This window comes from Limulus polyphemus, unplaced genomic scaffold (assembly GCF_000517525.1).
Source record: "Limulus polyphemus unplaced genomic scaffold, Limulus_polyphemus-2.1.2 Scaffold684, whole genome shotgun sequence".
NCBI classification, from domain to species: domain Eukaryota; kingdom Metazoa; phylum Arthropoda; class Merostomata; order Xiphosura; family Limulidae; genus Limulus; species Limulus polyphemus.
This window is the reverse complement of record NW_013666294.1, coordinates 109603-117311: the sequence shown is the minus strand read 5'-3', so window position 1 is coordinate 117311 and position 7709 is coordinate 109603. Positions and strand designations below refer to the sequence as shown.

Here is a 7709-nt window from a genome sequence, read left to right as displayed (position 1 = left end):
AAGGACTCTTGTCACTTTATTTCTCGGGTTTCGTGGACAAGAACACAACGTGTTCCAGGAAGATGGAGCACCGTGTCACACTGCTAGAAACACCCAAAAAGTGGCAGGAAGAAAAATGGTATCCAGCAGTTGCCCTGGCTGAGCCAATCTCCTGACATGAACCCCATCGAAAACCTCTGGGCCATACTCGACCGGCAAGTCAAGAAACAACCAAAAAAACCCACTTTGAAGAGCGATCTACTCCAAGTTTTGAAGCAAGAGTGGCCGAAAATTTCACAATCTAAAATTGACGAGATGATTCTCACGATATCCCAAAGGATCAACGAACTCCACGAAGCGAAAGGAAGATCTACTAGATATGTTTTAAATTGTTTCCATTCAGGAATAGTACCAATGCAGATATCACATAACCTATTCCTTCATACTCTCTATTTATATTTAATAATATTTTTTAACTTTCTCAAGAGTTCTAATTCAGAACCTGATAGATCTTGTTTAAGGCAAGTATGAAATTTAATCTAGGTGATGCTATTTGTGGCAAAACTTGATTAGAAGTGGAATTGTGTGTATTATCACATGGGACAGTTGTAATGCAACCAATTTCACTCTGTGTGTGAGAGATTATTCTTTTCTTGCCTCATGATGGTGAAGATTGTTATCATATGAACACATAGAATAAGTACAGATCGATGTAAGATAAATTATAGGTCAGGTAGATGTAGACCACCTTCATTTGACGAAAGCTAACAGTTTCTTGAGTTTACATTGGAATAAGGTCATAAAGTAACAAGTGAATCTGACAGTTTTTTTTTCTTAGATAGAAGCTAACATTATAAAAAAAAGTTCATGTGCATTATTAAAAGATAGGAGATATTTTATCTTTCAAAGATTGAGGAAGTTTACCATAACAGAACAAATTTAACAACATTCATAATCTGAAACTAATTGAGTTAGAAATTATGTAAACAAGAGGGAATCTTCAATAGCCATGGCACTTTAAATTGTTTTAGGCAGGAGTGGGGTAAATTATTCTATGAGACTTTTTTCTTTTCTTCTTTTTATTAGCTATATTTTTGTGTCCTCACAATACCAAGCATGGGGCTCACATATACTCAATTTCTACCAGGCAGGATTAGAGTAAATTAATCTATGAGACCTTGGGTGTGGTGAAATACATCAATTGAAAGGGTTTGACCTCCTGTGTCCAAAACTCTAATTGGATCTCAAATCAGTCCAAAGATGACAGAGTTATGAGCTAAAAATTTGTACTTGAAAAATTCAGAACCATTCTATGAGCGGCTAAATAAAAAGAATAAATGTGGTCAACATCTGATGCCAAAAAACTTATTGCAGGGTTTATTTTAAGTTTCTGCATGTTATTCTAAGATCTATATTAAGGTTTTAAATACATAGAAGTTTTGTATTTTAATCACATGGCTGATAATACTCAAGAGAGAAACAAAATTATTGAAATAGAATTTCTTGTATATGATCTTTTCAGGTGGTGTTTAAACAGTTTTTTGTTTTGTATACAAATTGGGGTACACTTTCCTTTATTGCATACTTTAAACAGTAAAAACTTAGCACTCATCTATTTTCTTTTTTTGGTTCAGTGGAAGGTGCAGAATCAAGTAGAAAGAAACAAGATCATTCAACAAAATCAAAAGAAAAGAAAGGAGAGGAAGAAGCAAGTTCTACAACTCCCTGTGTAACAATTGGTAAAGAGTTTTGAAATTTTGGTTTTGACAAAAAATGTTAAATCTCAATAAAAATCCCCTTTTCTGTTAAGTTGGATTTTGGAATTGTTTTAGGTAGTTGTATGTATATACAGTGTATTTTTATAATAGAATGTTAATTAGTATGTAAAACTGTGCTGTAGTCATTGGGTGAAGACTAATAAGAGTTGCAATTAACAAAATAACTGTTAAGCTTCCAGTGTTCCATTTTTGTAATTCTGGCAAATAAAAAAAAGATGTTAAAGTAAAATTTGACACACAATTTCTTTGGCTCTATTTAACTGCTGCCAAAAGAAAAGTTGTAACTTTATAATTTATTATATTAACAGCTGTAACCCAATCAGAGTTTTCAGTATAGTGGGGTGAGAAATACAATCTGTGTTGTTTAATAACTTTTATAACCACAAAATCAATGTTAAGAGTATTAATAAAGATTTATATAAATTATTCGAGAAAATATGTTTGGAGATGAATAGCTTTTGTCTATACGGTTTATGACTTGTGCTGGGCTGACAGGTTTTGGTCATCATCCCAAAATAATGTAGACTAGTCCAGTTGTAAATACAGGCTTTCTTATTCTGCAGTCATTTTTTGTTCCAGTGGAGATGTGCAATTGCTTTCCTTGATGTGAAGTATTGTATGACACAGCAAACTGTCAGGGAAATGAAAAGGTTGTAAATGCTAAAGTAAATTCTAGGTGTTGGTTGTGAAGGATTTTGGTGTTTTTTGTAAACTACAGAATGACTGTTTTTATGGTACATTAAATGTTTTTTTTTCCAGAATATTCATTCATCCATTACTATCATATGATTATGAATTAAAGTATTGATTGCTTTGTTCTGTGGTTTCAGTAATAAAAAACAAAAAAACACTTATAATACAGTTTGATATTTGTGTGACTGTGTTTTCACAGTATTCACCACTTGCAAAACTAAAATCCAAATAACATGGCTCTTATTTTACAGACCAGTTTTTACCATAATATATCTTTTGACTCATTCTTAGACCAGTTTGTTATAATCGTATGTCTTTTTAATTACTATCAGACCAGTTTTCGTCATCATTAAATTTTTGACTCAGTATTAGATTTTTTAAAGAAAAAAGTTAAATCTCTGCTTATGTGTAATTTCTTTATGTTGTCATCTGTGATTAAAAAAAAACTTTATTACTTTGCATCATTATTTTTATGAACTTAGATATTGTATTATGTTCCCATATTAATCACAGATGTGTGGTATTTTCTATATCTAACTTTTGTCATTTGATCAGCTTGGTTCAGTGTAGATACAGCTGTGAGGTGTTTGAATATCAAAAACCACCAGTTGGATGTTTGTTACAATTATGCAGATCTGTAAAATATGGAATTTGTAAATATGATACTTTTACATCAATATACCATGTAATACATATAAAACACTTATGTCACAGGCTTTAAAGATAAATTATAGCTATTAATTTATATTACTTTATGGCATCTAATATTATGTCTTTTTACTCTTTTGTGTTATTCATAAACTTTATTGAATACAGAATCCTAAGATGACATAGTATGGCAAGAAATATGTAATCAGAAAAAGTTACACCATAATTGCAATTTATTCAAACCCTAATTTTAATTATCTTAATCTGTAGTTGTCCTTCAGAAGATTAAATTTAATTAAAGTGAGGATATTTTATAAGTTCTAAACTGGAAATTCTGCTAAACAGTTTATTACATAAAATTGAAACTATCGTGAAGTACTTTGCAGTTCATTACATCTTTGCAATGATTGATATAAAAATCGTTTTCGTCACCAATATAAAGCATACAAAATAAAGCTAATCCAGACATGTTAACACAGGTAACCCCCCAAGTTTTATGTTACATGATGTTGCTTTTTGTGGCAAAGAAATGGTTACCAAATGTTAGGTATAAAAATCAGAGTAGTTTCTACCAACAGAGCTTTAGAGATTTGCAAGAGAATTTTAAGTATATAAACAATGGCTAGTTTAAATTAGATGAAAACTAAGTTCAATTTACACTTTGTTTTGTATATCCTTTGTCAAATTGTCATTTTTTCAGACGTTATTTCATGTATTTGCCTGTGTTCTAGATCCTCTTCAGTGCTCTCAAGAATATGCACATTTTGCAAAAAATTGTTCTTTTTCTTGTCTTCATAAGCCTGTAGATAAATACATAATAAACCTTCTGGTATGTAAAATTTTCAGCTTAACTTAGCAGTTTTACTTTGTGTTTGTTTACATGTATGTATATATCTTTTCCTCTTCATGGTTATGTCGACAATACAATTTATCATGGGAAAAACATTAAGAGAAACATTTTGGAACGTCTTCAGTTAGATTTCATATGTTTCACCCATCTGGCTTGACATTGGTGGATATTTAGATAATTTTCTTCTATCACCCTTCCTAGCTGATTTTGTATTAAGTTTATGATTAGATATTTTAATTCTTTAACATAAAAGATTCCTTGAATCCTCAGTATTGTGTGATTCATCACTAACTCATACTTTTTTGTTTTCCCATCTTCTTTCCTGTACTTTGTGAGAATTTTTTATAGGATCAGCTATCATAAATAAGCCTGTAGTCACAGATTTGTTCTGCTGACCAGACTCATCACAGCTTTGCTTTTCTCTTCTAGTTACACCTCTAAGTGTGTTTTATTGTGTGTTATTATTATCCAAAACCTGAATAAAGAACTTCATATATGTAGACGTTTACTAAAGTATTTATCAAGATAAGTACAGTGTCAAAAACCAATACATTGATGAATTTGTGTATCAATGGCTTTATTTATGGTAATAATTCTTCTGTATTTAAGTTATTTTAGTAAGAGTTTCTAGTGATTTACATAGGTTTTCATATATTCACGTGTAAATATATATATATATATATATTTTATATTTCCCAGAGCATCCTGAAGACACCAATCCATCAACTTCGTCAATGTATTTCAATCCCAGTGGTCACAGGCATGGTACTTATCTGCCTGCTAGTGCTTTCAGCCTTTCTTCTAGTTACTGTTCTGATGATTACTTGAAAGGGACAGGCTCTGTTGAACTTGGGTACATGTCTCATGATCCCAGTGTATGTGCTGCTGAGCTTGCTCGAAGTCGAGGAAGAAGCCAACATTTAGGCTGTAGAGAGAAGCGAGTTGTGCGGCGTGCAAGGAGTGAACTTGAAACTTGTCCAGAAAAGTCTAGCCCATCAGTTCCACCATCTCATCCTGTTAGCCTGGAGGCAATAAGTCGTAGTAGTGGAGGACTTCCACGTCGTAGTGTGGAGTTTCTACGACCATGTTTCACTGAAGTTATTAAGCCAATTGTGGAACATAGTGATGAAATTCAAGGTGGCATTAGCCCTGGTCCTGAAGAAGTTGTGTCTCCAACCTCACAGTCCTTATTCAGACATCATTCTTTAGATGCTTCTCATTCAAGCCATGGTTCTAATAGTCGGGGTGAAGCTACACATTTAAGAACATTTTCAGGATGTAGTAGGCATTCTTTGGGAATGGCTGAAGAACTATTAGGTCAAACTTCCCCATCTCAAATAGCAAGATATTCAACCAGATGTGAAAGTGACAGCAAGGATGAGACCAGTGCCAAAGATAATAGTTTAGAACTGCCATATACAAGTAATACATCTTCTTTGCATCCTCTTCTAGAAGCCATGTCATCAGATATAGATAATAATGAAATGATCAGACATTCACGTAGTGAGGTGTCCTCGCTATCAAGTGAAACAATGTCCATTTCATTGCCAGACAGTACTGACAGTCACTTTACACTTGTGTACCAGTCTAGAGAAAATCATGGGAAGGATACTTCCCAAGAGAAGGATACATCTTTTTTTAAGTCCAGAAGGATTCAGTTACCATCTCCAGCACCATCTAATAGTAGTAGTTTGATTGGTTTAGAATGGTTGTTTGGTACAGATTCTGGACAGAGTTCTGGTAAGTTTTACATGTGGAAATTCTCGTCTGAAATTATATTATGAAATTTGTTTTGATTGTAGAAGTTTACAGTAGAAAAGATGAAGTGAAAGTTAATGAGTTATTTTTGAGGTACAAACTTTGATAATTATTACTATAAAATAATTGATTTGAAGGAAAAAATATGTAATGTTGCTGGTGGGTAAAACACTTTTAACTTGAAGTGAAGTACACTATTTTATTCTTTAATGTTATTTTCATTAACAGTATTAGTTAGAATATCTATTTTATAATTTTTTTAATTTTTACTATTATATTTTTATTATAGAGATTATTTTACATTGTTTGCTTTGTATGTGAATTTAAGACTAATGTAAATGTCCTACGCTGGCTGAATCTTGAGAGACATTATTGGGTTTATGGCCAACAATATCACTCAAACTGAGAGTAGTCAACTGATGAAACTGTATTTTAATCATTATAAATAATAATGTAAGAACAGTATATTGAACTAGCTATACTCATTACTGGGTTGGTTTTTAGTTTTGATCTAAGTAGGTACACTGTAGCTTGCTTTCAATGGAAGTTAATTTATTAATAGTCATTTTTGTACTTTTAGAAGAAGGGACAGAACTAGCAGAAGATCAAGATGGTCTTTTCCTGGAACAAAACCAAGGAGAACGTTTATCAGACAGTACTCTTTCTTCTCCTGATGAGACTACACCTCTTGAAGTATCTTCCTGTCACAGTCAAGGAGCAATACCAAAGCATAGGAGGCTAGAGAACCCTTCTTACAGAAGTGAGCCTGAAAATCATTATGTTTTTAAACTTTTTTTTATGAGAGAATTTGCTATAGTGCTTAATTTCTTTAAAATTTGGCCTTATGTAAGCCCAAAGTGTTGTAAATATTTACATTGGTATCGTAGGTTGTGAATTATTGAGTTCTAATAAACAGTTCACTTTAATACACATCTGCCAAATGACAAGACATAGAATATACACGCATACTCTGAATTGCCTTATTTTGGTTTTTGTACTTCATTTTTACAATTCAAGTTTAACTCCAAATCCATGATCAGTGACATTTATTTGGGCATTACTTTAGAATCTATAGCAACAACATGCTTTATCGTGTGTATTCCAGTAACTAAGACACCATAAGACCATGGTCAATCTTCTTTCTTGTGTTGCACATTATAACTGTAAATTTGGTAGGGTTTTCACCTAAGCTTTTGAGAATATTTGTCTCACTGTATGCTTTATATCTTACTTGTTTTCTGATTTATGGAGATCTTTGGGAGAAATGTAGATTCTCTTAGTGTTTCTTCATAATTTTCTTTGATATCCCAAAAGATCTTTCAGATTACTTTTCCTTTGTTCTGAATTTCACCTAGTGTGACTCACATGACACATTTTCTCTTAGCATGTCATCTTCCCTATTTTATCCACTACCCCTTGAAAGAGTACAAAATTAAACATAAATTACTCTGTATAAAATCATCATTGCTTATAAAAACCATAATTTTTATAGTTTTCAATTTTGTTTGGTTACAGAGCTATCAATTAGAAAATCAGACCCCTTCTGCCACACCTAACTGTCACGTCCTCTCTTTCAGAATTCCTTAATAGTTCTCTCTTACGTTTGATTATATATTACCTATAACCAATAGAAACTCAAGGTTTTCATCTGTCAAATGACATACTGTATAATGTTATGTTCTGAATGGTTAAATGTCAATTTCACTCAAGAATACCAACATCGTTCCCCTGAGAAAGTTAACGACTAGCTAGGATGAACTTGAAACAGCTTTTGTTGCATAGTTAGAAAGCCAGAAAAATTTTGAGGGGTAAGGGAATTTGTCTACTTTTTGCATGTTATTAGTCTATTTTCTTTGGTGCATTATTTAATTAAATTAAAATTAAGTGCATTACTACCATTAGTATAAAAAAAATTAGGGTTAACTCTCTTTGACAATCGACAGCAAGAAAAAAAGAAGATTGATTAAGTATTTTATTTCTTGTTTTTAATGTTTATTTTTTAT

The 7709-nt window shown here is 32.1% G+C and overlaps 1 pseudogene; it reads left to right on the top strand.

Moving 5' to 3' along the window:
* The window catches only part of LOC106459934, a 107758-nt pseudogene that overhangs the window by 33047 nt on the left and 67002 nt on the right, over positions 1-7709 (top strand).